We start from the raw sequence: 15340 nt of genomic DNA, 5'->3' as shown, positions 1-15340 counted from the left end.
AGCATATCTTGTTGCATTTGGGCTGAATTTGAGCATAAACCACTAAACATTCCAAATAATATTAACAAGAAGCATCCTAACTGAGATATCCCGTGAACGTTCGAATATCCCGTCGCGATATTTATGGGACGTTCCTGGACGGGACACACGTGGGTTTTTTGCTAGACCTTTGGACATACAAAAGATGTTTACGGGCTCCCTGCGCAACTTCCCGTGATATCCGAACACCCAACGCCGGGGTGTTACTGGTATATCCCTGATATATCTGTGGTTTTCTGGGTCACACCTCAGGGACTGCCCGCAGACTGCTGCAATGCTATCACATTTCGTAGCGTTTGGCAGTGCACCAAAGAGTGCAGGTATTTTTTGCCCATAATTGCTGGTAGGAAACAGCGACATATCAAGGGAACCAATGACTATGCCTTTTCCTCAGGGGTTCCCTTCCACCATCAACGACCTGCTATCCCGTATCTTAAGGTCTTCTTCAGGGTTTTTATAGACATAATGTCTTGACGTCGTATTGGCCTCCGCACATGACCTAGCGTCACGCTGCACACTGTCGTTTGTTTTACCGCGACGGGATTTCAGTAGGGAGGTTTACGAGAACCTGACGGATTGCAAGATGTTTAACGGATACGAATGTCTTTACGATAACAGTTCCGTACACTGAGTACACGAAAGCTCCCGATTCATGGATTCATGGATGTGAAAGCTTTTCCCTGTTGAAAAAGCCAAATAGGATTGTATACAGTCTTATTTATCCTATACACGCTTGTGTAGGATATGTCCTTTATGTCCTATTTTGTTTCACATGGGAAACTTGGAGCATCCAACATGTCCTATTTTCGTTCACACATAGGCGAGACGGATGATGCTACATGTCTCATATCAGGCTATGTACCAGCGTTGAAGGACACTACATTTCCCGTATCAAGATATGTAGGGGACTTATATGATCCTACAAGAGCTCAAAAAGGAATTACGGAACAACTTATATTGCCCGTTCCACGAGGGGAGGACAATGGGAATGATTCATTTGATATTATGTATTAACACAGTAAAACACATTCTTTTATTGCAGGTATACTTCCTTCCTAATATTATGTGAAGCACAAACATAAATACAAGCTTCGTACTACATCAGGCTCTGTCACAACTGGAACTTCCGCAACAGTTTTGGGAGAGTATGCGGGACCTAACAGCTGTTCCTGTGTCTCACTGTGCCTATTCTGTTCAGAATTTCAAAGTGTACGCAGTAGACACTAGAATAGTACACATGTTAAATTTTTTGCATTATTAGCAAAGAAACTTTTACGTTCGTATGGAGGTTAAAAACCCACAAAGATTTTCTTAAACGGACTCTGACCGGAAGTTCGACAAATCTTTCGTTTGCATCTATTACGAACGTATAATATGCCTCCAAGCCACACGCGAAATATTTTGGCTGTGCGTGGCGGCAAAGTTTGCCAAACGGCGAGCTGAAAACCGGCTTCGCTTTTCCTCCTCAATTCGCGCAATCAGGGCCGAAATCTAGCCTCTTTGTAGTGGACATCCGCCAATTTCCGTGTGCGTGACGAAAGCACGAGGTCCACGTTTCATTGGGCGCCCGGACGGGAAGTTCTGTTGTTAGTGAGTTTCTGAGAGCGCCGGCATCCGTCCGGAAAGCGATCTTCAGTATGGACGTCGAAGGAAGAAATGCGGAGACCTCGAGCCCGGAACTTCTTTCTGACCTTTCTGCGGTCGAGAAGAAAATTCTGCGTCCTGAACAGCTCGGTAGGCTTTCGAAACGTCGCCGATGCCGCGAATGCGAGACGAAGTTAGAGCTCTACGAACATCGGTCTCAAATGGAGCAGCATGAGTCGCCTGTCTTCAGGTAAGCGATGAGCTTTTTAACGCACACTGTGATCGAACACGTAAACGTTCTCTGAAATTTCGTGTTATCGTGATATTTAATGCGCACTTGCTGTTCATGGTGCCGGTGTGGCTGGTGTGTCATAATGCCGAAGGAGATCGAATGCTTGTGCTGCCAGGAGCTCGAAAACACTGCCGAATGACTGCAGTATGAGTGCATTACAACCCACGAAGATTTCCAACCTCTATGCTTCAATATGACTGTCATGTAGGTCGCATATTGAACAACGTGAGCAGCGCGAACCTATGAGCGACTATATTCACAAGTAAGTCACATGTGTCTATCATAGTCGCGGGATGGCGTAAGTATAGAAACACAGACATCATGGCGAGTTGTATGCCTTCGAGTCACGGCGTAGCAACTGCAACGTCGTGCTCTCTGCGCGTGAACTTTATTTCGTAAAGGAAGAGTGAAACGCGATCAACACAAAGGTACGCCGCGCAGTCGGGAACTTAAACACTAGGTAGTATATCAAGGGAATAGCGGCGCAGTGATATTGGATAAGCTACCAAAGCCTTGCGGCGGTGCTGACGTAATTGACACTGGATATCACACTCCTCCCCCCTCCGAAAAGAAAGCAGAACACCAGCACTCGTTATATAGGAAAACAAAGCGAGAAAGACAAAAATGTCATCAGCACCAACTATGGGCAGTATCTGTCCACAGGACGCTTGATTCGTGTAGACCGTCTAGGTGACGATGTCACCGCACTATCACTTGAAGTGCTGCTGCCGTCTGGACATGACCTATGATTCCCCACGGTATCAGGTTGAAAATTATGAAAATCAGCTGGTGGTACACTCGGTGACAACTGCGACTGTGCTGCTCCAGCGTTGCTGTCTGATGATGGCTCTGATCGCTGTACATCCCTTCGTAGATGATCTTGGTGCCTGGTGGAAATAACTCCTCGAGGTAGCTGTACAACAGCAGACGACTGTCCTTGTGCTTTTGTGACAACAGCAGGGACCCGAGTTGGTCCAGGTCAAAAATTTCTTGCGAACACTGAATCCCCAGGACGATAGACGCTGTGGAAACGAGCGCTTTTGTCATGCAATAGTTTGCTGCGCAGTTGCTTACGAAGTACTGTGGTGCGCATGTCCGGATGGAGATTATCAAGAGCAGTCTTGAGTTTTCTTCCGCACAAGAGTTCTGCTGGATATGCACCGGCTATCTCGTGCGGCGTTGTTCGATAGCTGAATAGTGCGCGAGATAGCTGCGTCTTGAAATCACCTGTGCTTGCCTTCTTAAGCTTGTTCTTAATTGTTTGAACAAGCCTTTCAGCAGTCCCATTCGATGCTGGGTGATATGGAGGAATTAGGACTTTTCTTACTCCATTCCGCTTCAGAAATTATGTGTACTTTGCTGATACAAATGCTAGTCCATTATCCGACATTACGAGATCGGGCAGTCCATGTCTCGCAAATATAGAACGTAAACAAGAAATAGTAGCTTCCGCGGATGGTGATGGAACAACTTCGGCTTCTACCCACTTGGAAAATGCGTCCACAAGGATGAAGATGTAATGACCCTTAAAAGGGCCTGCAAAATCCACATGCAAGCACGACCATGCTCTTTCTGGAAAAGGCCAAGGCGTCATAGGAACACGTCTGGAGTCACGTTGTTGTTCTTCGCATGTCATGCATCTCTGTACCCTCGCAGCAATATCTTCGTCCAATGTATCCCACCAGACGTGACTGCGGGCCACAGCCTTCATTTTTGTGACACCAGGGTGGCTGTCATGAAGCAAGTCGAGAACCTTTGCGCGTAGCTCTTGAGGAATGACAACACGATTTCCGAGAAGTATACAGTCATCCTGCACGCTCAGTTGATCAAAACGCCTTTGGTAAGGCCTGTAGTCAGTGACGTCAGGTAATTTGCCGCCTGACAACAGTATGTGGCGAACGTTGGATGCAATGACGTCTCTTGACGTGGCTTGAGCGACTACCTTTGCGGATAAAACAGTTGGGTAGACTCCTTCATACAGGAACGCTTCTGCCGGTCGTTCCACGCGAAGAGCTTCAGTAGGTAGTGGCAATCTGCTCAGTCCATTGGCATGTGCGATGCGGCTTCCCTGTCGATAGACCAACTCGTAGCGATAAGATGATAACGTCAGGGCCCAGCGAAGAAGCCTGGGTGAACAGTTATTAGGTACAGGCTTATCGTGCGCTAAAAGTCCCAACAGTTGCTTGTGGTCGGTCACTATTTCGAATGAATGACCCCAGAGGTATTGATGAAACCTCAGGACGCCGAAAATTACGGCCAGAGCCTCTTTATCGAGTTGGCTGTAACTACATTCTGCTGGCATTAAGCTCCTTGACGCATATGCAATAGGAAGCCCTTCACCTGACAGTTCACGGTGCGGAAGTACAGCACCCACGCCATAAGGCGATGCATCACATACCAACACCAAAGGTTTCTTGGGGTCAAAGTGAGCTAGGACCCTAGCAGACGTTAGGAGGTCCTTACTTTTTTGGAAAGCGAGCTTCTGCTCGGTGCCCCAAGTCCATGGCGCATTTGCTCCCAGTAACTTGTTTAGAGGATACAGTACTGTCGACAAATCAGGCAAGAACTTCCTGTAATAGTTCACTAGCCCGAGGTAGCTCTGCAACGTTTTCACATTCGTTGGCGCTGGCGCCTTCGTCACTGCTTCCACCTTCTTTGGGTCAGGATGTAACCCCGTTTCCGTGATTATGTGACCTAAATAGTACACCCTAGAGCAGCGTTTCCCAAACTTTTGGCGGTGACGGACCCCCGGAAGCGATAAGAACCAATTCACGGCCCCCCCCTCCCCCCCCCCCCCACACACACCCACACCCACACACACACAAATATACCGGGATACGCGCTGTGTACACTGCATTGCAGACCGCGAGACCGCGTTTAATATGCGCGACAGGGTATATTACAGCGTATACAGGGTAAGCAATTGCATGTTTGTCTGCTCCGTTTCGAGCCAAGATAACACACTGCTACGCCATTCCGTACTTTTTCTTCGATGGTGCACTGCTTATCAACTCTCAAGATTGATAATACCAAACAGAGGTATCATTTGTAGTGCCACCATCGCTGCAAGAGGTCCGCAGGCTGCCAAATCTAAAATGCGCTAAACACAGGAACACTCTCAGTCAGTTCGAACTCGAAGCAAAACGATATGACGCACTGTATTTCCCATGCTAGCCAGTGCATAACCAGCAACTTCGTCAGCTGCTGCGTGCTTTCGATACAGCTTCAGAAACGATTCCGGACTTGTTTCTTCTTCTTGTTTGTATGTGTATGACGCGGACAAACGTGCATTGCAGGACTTTTCTATCAGAAATTAGAAGCTAGCCGTTGAAGCATGCTTGTAGCAATTTTGGAAGTTCTGGGTGTTTGGAAATCGGGCAGCATGTACGAGCGCGTGTTTGTGGGGACGAAAATCCTCACTGAAATGTCAGAGAGGGTCGCGGACCCCCACGGACACACTCGCGGACCCCCAGGGGTCCGCGGACCACACTTTGGGAAACACTGCCCTAGAGGCCATAAAAATGCACTTTTCAAGTTTCAATCGTAGTCCGGCTTCTTCAAGCCTTCGCCGTACAATATTCAAGTTCTTCTTGTGATCGTCGTCATCCTTTCCAGTGACAAGGATATCGTCTAAGTAAACCACGACGCCACGCAGATCTAGCAGCAGGTTTTCCATTATTCGTTGAAATAACGCTGGTGCCGTAGAAACACCGAACGGTAGCCTTACGTACCGATACAACCCTTTCTGAGTGTTGATGGTCACCAGGTTCTTGGAATCTTCGTCCAGCAGTATTTGTTGGTAAGCATCCTTGAGGTCAAGCTTACTGAATTTCTTTCCTCCTGACAGCTTAGCGAACAGTTCCTCAACCCTTGGAATCGGATACTTCTCAGGTACGGCAACGGGATTTACGGTAATCTTGAAGTCACCACAAATTCTTACACGTCCATCGCTTTTGACGACAGGAACAATGGGCGCGGCCCATTCAGATGTCTTTACTGGTTCGATAATGCCTTCACGCTGCATACGTTGTAGCTCCTCGGCAACTCGGTCTTGAAGAGCAAACGGCACTGCACGCGCTTTAAAGAATCTCGGGCGTGCGCCGTCCTGAATTTGTAGTTTCGCTCTGACATCCTTCAGGGTACCCAAAGTATCTGAAAAAACGTCTTGATGCTAAGCAACAACGTCCTCAACAGTTGAGACCACGCAGACATGTGTGTCCTCTGCTGTCAGAGCCATGCCCAAAGCTTTCATCCAAGTGCGGCCGAAAAGATTTGGACAAGAACCCGGGGCCACGTAGAGCGGTAAGCACTCCTGCTTGGAACTTCACTTGAACGTTCACGCATCCTCTCACACGAGTTAATTCACCAGAATAGCTTCGCAACAGTACGTTGGAAGTCTGAAGCTTTGCATGGGGAAGAACTTTGCGCAAAACATTTTCGCCAATGATAGATACTCCAGCACCTGTATCGAGTTCCATTTCCAACGGAACACCATCAAGGACGACGTGCGCGCGAAACGGATCGCTTCGATCCGACGCATTCCAGAGAACGAACACTTGAGACACAGAAGTAGGTTCTTCGTCTTCAGATGGATCTTCAACGGCATGTACTGGTTTCTTTTTGTCAGACTTTTTCTTGTCTTCCACCTGTTCTTTCTTCTTGTTTGCTTTTCCTTGGCAAACTTTCGCCAGGTGACCTTTCTTCCCGCAATTATGACAAACTGTGTTACCATGTTGGCACTGTGTCGCCAAATGCTTCTCACCGCAGCGGTAACATGTTATTCCTGTCGACTTATCTTTCAGAAAATTCGCAGCTGTGCCCTCGGATTGTGTGGACAGCGTTCTGGAATCGTTTCGTGCAGCTTCAATTGCGACAACAGTCTTCTTTGCAATGGCTAGGGTAAGATATGGCACTTGGAGTAGTCGTGTCTGCATTTGGGCGTCATTAATGCCACACACAATTCTAGCACATAGCATACTGTCCCGAAATGTGCCGAATTCGCAATCATCCGACAATCTGTTCAACGCAGCAATGAAATGACTTACGGCTTCGCCTTCCTGACGAACCCTTGTGTTGAACTTGTACCGAGCGACCACTTGTGACGGCTTTGGAAAGTAATAACTATCCAATGCCTCCAGAATGGCGGGAAGTGCCGTGGCGGACGGTGGACGTCTGCTTTCCACAGCATGTCAAAAGGACAGCGCGTTGCTTGTCCTGAGCAACGTTGTTAGCTTCCAAGTACTGCTGAATCCTTTCCCGGTAGTCAGTCCACGCAGAAGCGTCGCCGTCGAACTGCTCAATATTGCCGTAAACTGGCATGACGGTGAGTGCTCTGTAGATGCAGGTCTACTCGAACAGCAAAGATGAAAAGTGGTTAATCCTCGCCGCCAATATGATAGTCGCGGGATGGCGTAAGTATAGAAACTGGATATCACAGTGTCCTTGTCGAACGATGTTAAAATTTGGGCGCCCAAAACTGGTTTGGTGCTGCATTAAAGTCGCTAAAAATTCCAGTACAGGGTGCAGCACGTAAAAAGACTGTACAGTACACAACTCTGAACTGGAGAAAACCAATAGAGGCAAATTTGTAATTGTCAGTGTGCTGTGTCCTGAGTCACGTTTTTATGTATTGCCCTGTGCATAAGGTTTTAGCGTAGATTTTTAGCGATATTGAGTGTTCTTGATTGTCGCTTCAGTGAAAAGTAAAACAATGTTGGTTTCTAAAAGAACACAGCATGTGTAGTAATGTACAGGGTGTGGGCAGGTAAACTGCAGTTGCTCTCAGGTACATGTAGAAATGACACTGCACACACACTGTACTGTAACCGGTTACCTATTTGCCTAAACTATATTTTATTTACATCTGTGTAGACGATGCAGATACACTGCGTATCGCCAGTTTGCAAGGTGAGTATGGCACAAGCTTGGGAAAAACAAGACCATGGTCATCCCAGCCTGTGCAGTGAAGAGGGTCTGGCAAGCCTTTCCCACAGAAAATGCCACAGGCTTCAAGTACCCAAGATCCTAACTGGAGGTATCTCTTCGCACAGCTCGTCTATCACATTTAAAATAATTCAGCATCTGTATTTGGGATGATTTATAGCTCTCAGGATGATGCATGGTTCATGAGTTCAATATGTTGTGTTGAAACACAACACTAGTCCTTTTTAATGAGTCTTGCGGAACGATAGATGAGAACTACAGTGAACAATTTCTTGAGCAAGACTGATGAACGAACGAAAAAAAATGAGTCTGTCTTCCAAATATGTATGTTTCTTGTAACTTCCGTTTTTGTTAAGTGACACATGTTGATGTCCCCCCTCATGTAATGCCTGTGAGGGCCTTTGAGATATATTCATAAATTAATAAATATCAAAACCGGAAAAAGATGTAACACCTCTCCTCTCTTTGTGTGAATGATACATAAACATTCTCAGAAGATCCATGACTTGAAAACCCGAGATGAGGTAGCGACGATAACAGACAAACACAAACACGGTCTCAGAGATCACGGTCTCAGAGACCGTGTTTGTGTTTGTCTGTTACCATCCCTACCTCGCCTCGGGTTTTCAAGTCATGGATCGTTACCACCAGCTCGCTTGCTACCTAACTTTCCTTTCGTTATCATTCTCAGAAGATTTGTACATAGTCACACTTTGCCTCATTTTTCCTAAAGCCTAGTTCCACCTCTTACATCATCTCCACATCTTCGATCCCCAAAGCAGTACAAGGCTAAAGTAATCAGCTACTACACAAAAAGAAGGAGGGGGAGGAAAACAAAAGCTGGCACATCTAAAATTCGAAGAAACCCTGGTGCTTTCACGGGGCTACTCACGGCTCAGTCCTGGATCAGATCCCGATGGAAAACAGCTTTTCTGAGCCTCTGTGATAGATTCCCTTGATTGCACTGACTGTGAGGCACAACTCATTGGCTTGGTAGCAAGTGGACTTGCATCTGATAGTACAATTTGGAATAAAGGGAGCAAGGAACATCTCTCTACAGTCTTAAGAAGGATATCAACATTACCTGTCAAGGTACAGCATTTCATGTTGCTTTCAGTAAGTACAACACTCCTCATAGCTGTTACAATTCGTGTTGGGAAAACATGCTGAAGTTAGCTCAGGCAGTGCATCCAGAACTGTGAATCAGGTTCATAGAGAGCACCTGGTGAGAGGGACAGCAACAGTGTCCAGTAAAGACTCTCCAGGAATTTTGTGCAGGTTTGGGGGTCACGCCTTTTAATAGAGTTGATGGAAAGCAGGGTGTGCGAAACACTGACCTCTGGTAGATGAATTCTTATTTATAACCAGTTCTAGTAATCTAGAAAAAGGCTTGGCTCTCTTGGAGGAAATTGCTAATGAATCTGAGTGTCTTTTGTGGAAACAGGTTGTAACTGCCTTTCTATCCACCCTTCTTAGTTGCCCTAGCAAAAGCAAATATGTAATGCTGTACACCATACCTAATGCTAGCACACTAATTGCGTTGAGTGTTCTCAGGCTTCTGAAAAGGAGCTACCTCGTACATACGCTGTGCCATGTCGTCAAGAACATAAATCAGACTGCCTTTACTTTTTAAATTGGCCCTTCAGTGCTTCATGTGACTGCAAGAATGGCACCCCCAAAATGATAGGCAATGAGAATGATTTCTGCAACGTATTGAGCGTTGTAAAACAACTTTATTTGAAAATATATTCCAAAAACCGGGTGACGACCTCATAATGTAGCGTCCCTTACTGCAAACACCGCTCAACACAACGATTAAAACAGAGCGTAAACGTTTTGTCGCCTACCCGGGTGGCATCATCAGTACAACAAAGGCCAAAGACGAGCACATCAGCCTATCTAAGAGGGCATCATACACATCCGATAGGGGGCCACGGTTTGTATTACAGGCTGAAGCATCACGCCTGATAAAGCAGGATTCTAAGAACTTTCTAGGGCCCCTTCGCTAGTCATGTGCAAAGGTTACTGCACCATCAAAATATATGTCCCTTAGGACAGCAATGGTAGATTAATTCGGTCTTGGTTAGTTAAGCTAAGCACTAGTGGCCCTGGCAACGTCGCTTGTGTGCTCTTTTAGTCTTGCCCCGCGTCTTTTGTCTATATCGCCAATGTAGGTTGCATCACATTCTATGCACTGAACTTGATATGCACAGTCAAAATGCCTGATGGGCACAGCGCCCTCCAAATAGCATATGAAATACGTTGGATGAAAGGAATGCGCACCACCGATTTGACTCCTTTGATGTTGTTTTTGATTGTTCTCTGTTGTAGGGATAAGGCTACCCGGATAGGCAATGAAACGTTTACTCTTTTTATTCTTAATTGCTGTGTTAAGCCGGTGTTCTCAGTAAAGAATTTTACATTATGAACTTTGTTTGAATGATGATTAGTGGCGAGCTTCATACCCTGGGCCACTACTCTAACAATTGCTTGTGGTAGTATGGCGAAATGGAATAACGAGCCTTGTAAACAATGTACTTGGAAATATATTTATTTATCTCTCATAGGTTGAAGAACCCAGTGTGGGGTTACATAACGGAGGGGCATGTAATCATACAAGACCAATCACCAAAAGGCCTTGCTTTTCATTAGATTAAAATGTGAAGCGATTGTAACATAACAAATGCTGCATGGTGGCAATATGATAGGTTCTCCTCACGAGTTGTCCCAACGGTTACGGTTAGTTGAGAAACTGCATATCCAGTTAGCAGGATCAAATTTTAAGTAGGCTACTTTGGCCAACACGTGAGCATACAGCACAGTATCAAAAGCCCTTAGAAAATAAAAAAATACTACATCTACGTGGGCCCAGAAATCAAGGCAGTTCAAAATGCTGTGAACGAATTCCACTACGTTAGTTTTGCCTGAATACCCCTTTTCTAAAGCCATGCTGGAATTCAAAAAAAGAAATCGACAGACTCAACTTGGTTGACAACTCGGTAGTACATGATGTGCTCCATTAGTTTACAGGGAACCCTAAAAGGTGGAGCTGGTTAATAGATAGAAGGAGCCATAGGTGTCACCTCTTCTGAAGACAGGAATCAGCTTGAGACCTATGTCCTTGACTCACACACATACTAAGCACCTTTCACACAGATTAACGTATCTTCGTTCCAGCTCTTTCGCTTTCAGATGTTTATCGCTGCTGAGTGGTCTGTCATTCTTGTAATACAGATTGGAATTGAAATGCAGGTGCATAAGGGATGCTCTGAAAGAAAAGTGTTTGGTTTTAGTCCTCTTAATGTTTCCGAAAACGAAAACAAACTTCACGGTGACTATTCTTCTGAAATGAACAATTCCAGGATGACAGCAAAAAATATATCTCGCCATATCATTATATCCACCTGGCACTTCAGTTGAATAATGGCAGTTGAAGATGATGATGATTCAATTTAATGGCACATAAGCAACTCTGGCTATAGTGCGCCAAAACCATGGTAAAACTGTGACTTGTTAAATATCAGACGATTATACTAAAATAATATACTTTGTTGGTTGGTAAATTGAGATATAGACAAAAACATGATATGATAAAAAGCAGGTACACCGAAGCAAAAGAAGCAATTGAAGAAAAGGCAATTGTTGGCTTTGTGTGACTGATGTTGAGTTTGCCACACTACGTGTTGTATAATACGCTGATATGCTGTAGCATATAAAGTGCAATCATACACACGCTCAATATGTGGTGGATATGTGAAACCAATATACACATACTTACATTTCAAACTGTCTTAAAAAAGGCAGTCCAAGTTTGTCGGATTTGCCAGACTCTATACAAAGCCAGTAAGCACAGTGTGGAAAGACTGGTTCATGTTTCGAAAGCGGAGGTGCAGCTACCACGACGCTTCCCCATCACAATGCTGCGGAGCGGCATCGCCTAGTAAGGATCCATCAGAAGGATCTCATAAAGAATACTTGGTTAAAAAAGTGGAGGGTTCTGTGGGATACGTAAGAAAGCATACGCGTTACACAACAGCTACGAGAATGATCGACTGCACTGGCATGGTTTTCAGTACGTAGACTTGAAACTGAAAAATAAATTTGCTGACCTTGTTGAAACTACTTTTTCGTCAGGACCACACGAGAGCACAAGGTATCATCAGGTCCCCATGCTCCTTTGAGATGCAGCAGACATAATTTCGCTGAGGCGAGTGACTGCCGTTGCGGCTCGTCGCTTCGCAGCAGATCAAGAACAGTACACCGCAACGATAGGTGAAACGTTCAGAATATGGCGACCAACTCCAACATCAACCCAATGACCCGAACAAAGAGGATGAATCGGGAGTCACACAAGTTCGCAGTTCGCAAGCTCGGCATACGGCATCCATTACAGCTGACCGGATACGGAAGCATATATGGAACGCGTGTACAGATTTAAAAGAAAATCGTAGAAACTGTTGCAGGTGATAAATGCAAGGTATATTTTTCTTTTTGAGGCTCTGTAATAAAACATATTAACATCGAAATGCCATTTCATGAAGGAAATTGACAGGTATTGCGCGACCACGTGACGCGTTTGAGCCAATTGTGGGTGTTGCGAGTGGCCTCCGTGTTGACGTCATCTTGATGGTGGGCCGGAGTGGATATTCTATATAAATGTATGTTTTCTCGGTTTGACGCTAGGCGTGCTGCACTCGGATGAAGTCGAATGTTTAAAATTCGAGGTTAGAGAAACCGCGGAGTTTTAATGCATGAATTTTCGCATGGAGAGTCCTTGTTGGGTGCTTTATCGACTGCAAGTACGAAAGAGCTCCCACAGTTTCTGGTCAGAGTCCCTTTAAGTAACGACAACCACAGAATCATATCACACAGTGTCACATACACAAAGGTGGGCGTTTGTCCTCACTAGCCTCGCCCTCACCTCAATTTTCTGGGAGAAACATTTTCCTCACCTCACCTCAAAATTTTCTTACAATTTTTCCTCACCTCACCTCAATTTTTTATTGAAAATCCTCACCTCACCTCAAAAATGTTTTCGAATTTTTCCCCACCTCACCTCACCTCAAAGGAATTTTGTAGACTTTTCCTCACCTCAACTCACCTCAAATTTTTTCCCGAAATTTTCCTCACCTTACCTCACCTCAATTTTTTAAAGCTATTTGTGTATTCGATGTGAAGATTGTGTATTCGATGCGCGTTGGCATTGAGTGACTACCAATGTAAATGCATATCCCTCAAGCGTGAGTGCATACAGGGTGCGGCACGAAACGTGTCATTTGACCATTAAGGTCAACCTCCATGGAGCGAATGTACAGCGAAAATGCTGCGAACTTCGTTCAGCGTCGGACGCCCTGCGCAGGGGCGTCAAAAATATGAGCGTCCGCCGCCGATCTGCTCATGCAAGATATTTTCGCCCAGCGTCCGCGATTCCGGAAGCGTCAACTGCAGATGAACCAATCAAAGTGCTCATCCGCTACGAATCTACGCTAGATCGCCTGCACGTGGTCGTCTGCTCTCGTGTATAATCGTCATCGTCCTCTTCTTGCAACTGGATGCTGTCGTCTGCTCGCTGTTTCGTCAACTGCATCGTTAGAACGTGAGTCATTCTTTGCCAAGAAACATGTTTTCCTTTCGCAGTAGTGAATATGCCTTTCGGTACGTTACTGGGCGCATATTTTCAAACAGTTATTGGATTTAGTTACCAAATTTGTGACATTAAATGCACTTTTTCGAGCAACTGATTTCACCTTATACCCTGGCAACAGTGACATCACAGCATGACTTCCCGACGCCGTGCGCTGGTTTTTCACCCCATGGAGCTGGTGCCGGCGAACAACTGGCGGCGGAACGCGCCTAGCGAGGTTGCCCTTTATAAGAAAACAGCTTAACGGAAAAATATGGGATACACAACTTTCTTCGAGACATTTAGTTTTGTCACCAAATACAAATAGTTTCATCAACTTGCCATTGAAATACATTTTCGAAATTGAACTCATTAAATTGTTTAGTCAATGTAACGTTCTTTTTTTGTTGTTCTTGCTGGAGGATTTGGCCTAGTCAATCACAGAAAACGCTTCGTGGAACGATTGTTATACCGATAAAAGTTGCGCGGAAATTGAGGTTCAATTGCGGGTATGCGAATGGCGCATAAAGTCGGGCGTCTGATCAGCGGCGGGAGAGGAAGGCAGTCCCCGCCCAGATGAGAGACAGAAGCTGCGGAAAGAAGGAAAGATATCCTGTGTACGTGCGGGAAAAGTGTTTATAAAGTGTGCGTTCATAAATTTTTCCTCGCCTCACCTCAAAAAATTTTCCCATAGTTTTCCTCACCTCAACGAAAAAAAAATTAAAATTTCCTCACTTCACCTCAAATTAAAAAAAAGATTTTCCTCACCTCACCTAAAAAAATGTTTGAAGATTTTCCTCACCTCACCTCACCCCAAACGTCACTAGAAAAATTGGCCCTCACCTCACCTCAAATATTGTGAGGTGAGGGTGAGGAAACCCTCACCCTCGCACACCCTCGTGAGGGTGCCCACCTCTGCACATACATGACGTTTTAAAATATCGGTCCCTTCTGGAACACTAGCAGAACCAAGAAATAAGCACTAAGCAAGCAGCAAGCAAAAATAGTCGAAGCAGGAGTGAAAGACCAAGCTAGTCAGATTCAATTGTGTTTTGCAGTGTGCACGCATACGATAGGTTACCAATTCAATTAGAATCATCTACAAATGCAATTTTTGTGTTAAAAAAAGAACTCATCTCCCCCATGAATAAACCAGTAAGGTTTAAGCTGGAAATGTTACTGTTCATACTGGAAATGCCACTGGTCAGGTTGGAAAGGATTGGAAATAACACTGACAATACTGGAAAACAGTTCATACTGGTTCGTGGATATACACTGGATTTTCACGGATTACACTAAAAACCAGTGCACAATGGTTTCTGGCCGTACTAGGTTTTCACGGGCTACGCTGGAAGTCGGTCTACACTAGCTACTGGGCGCACTGGAGTTTCGGTGGGACAAGCTGGCGTGACACTGGAGATATGCGTGACGTGTGTTGACATCGTGCGTGGCGTGTGTTGTTCTATGCACCATTTGTCTTACGACGCAAAAGTTGTTGTGCCAGTGCCGTTCGACGTATACGTGACTACAAGCCGTACAACCTCCCTGACGAGCTTCGACCTTGCCGATCAGAGCCGTCGCGAGGATAGTTTGCGCCCAGGGCAGGGTAAACGTGAAGCACCCCCCCCCCCACACACACACACTCTTAATGCCGTCAGAAGCTCTGTAAACATAGAAAAGAATACGCATATTCGCACTGCCGAAACCGTAAATCACAATCCTCTTCTTTCCCGCTTTGTACTGTCTAACCAACCTGCCAGTGCCTGCCGTTCGGCGCCCTCTCTGGCGAGGGCGCGCGGGGCGACTACTACTCTCCCACCTCCATCGCTACGGCTCTGTTGCCGGTAATATGATTGTTT

The 15340-nt window shown here is 45.6% G+C and overlaps 1 protein-coding gene across 1 annotated transcript in view; it reads right to left on the bottom strand.

The window, feature by feature from the left end:
* The window catches only part of LOC135392964 (uncharacterized), a 326884-nt gene that overhangs the window by 136663 nt on the left and 174881 nt on the right, over positions 1–15340 (bottom strand). The gene's annotated exons all lie outside the window — the stretch shown is intronic.

The sequence above is a fragment of the Ornithodoros turicata genome, chromosome 4 (assembly GCF_037126465.1).
Source record: "Ornithodoros turicata isolate Travis chromosome 4, ASM3712646v1, whole genome shotgun sequence".
Taxonomy (NCBI): domain Eukaryota; kingdom Metazoa; phylum Arthropoda; class Arachnida; order Ixodida; family Argasidae; genus Ornithodoros; species Ornithodoros turicata.
This window is presented reverse-complemented; position numbering and strand designations above follow the sequence as displayed.